This window comes from Pleuronectes platessa, chromosome 10 (assembly GCF_947347685.1).
Source record: "Pleuronectes platessa chromosome 10, fPlePla1.1, whole genome shotgun sequence".
In the NCBI taxonomy this organism is placed as follows: domain Eukaryota; kingdom Metazoa; phylum Chordata; class Actinopteri; order Pleuronectiformes; family Pleuronectidae; genus Pleuronectes; species Pleuronectes platessa.
In genome coordinates, this window is record NC_070635.1 from 852,422 (window position 1) to 853,025 (window position 604).

Below are 604 nucleotides of genomic sequence, written 5' to 3' on the forward strand. Positions count from 1 at the left end.
CCCTATATACTGACATTTATGTTTATTTGTGTATATTCTTATACATATTAAACAAATACGGTAAATCACCCTGAGCTTCTTGACTTCAAATACTTCTCTCTACAAATATTCTAAAGTGAAAGGTGTATATTTTTATTCTATTTTATTCTTTCACATGTTCTTTTGTGGGCATCATTCTCACTGCGGCTCTAACTTGTGAACTTCCTCACGGTGGGATCATTAAAGTCTCTGACCTGATGTTATCTATATTATATTATATTAATGATCTGATCTGATTCAGTCTTCACCTCCGTCACTCTGGTGTTGTTCCTCTGTTCCTCCACCGTCCAGCTCAGAGTCGCTCTTTGCTTCCTGATCTCATTCTTCAGATAAACATCTCAAACTCTTCATCTCGTCTCTGAGCCTGTTTCCTGTCACAGTAAAAACATGGAACCAATAACCTGCTGCTCCTCACAAACACACAATGAACCGAGAATAAACAGCAACATCCTGTGTTGGTTGATTAAAGGAGGGAACACCCGGTTGCTCTGCTGCTTTGGACTCTTCTTCTCCTGAAAGCACAGAGACACTTGGGGACCTAACTGATCTGAAGTCAGCTCGGGAA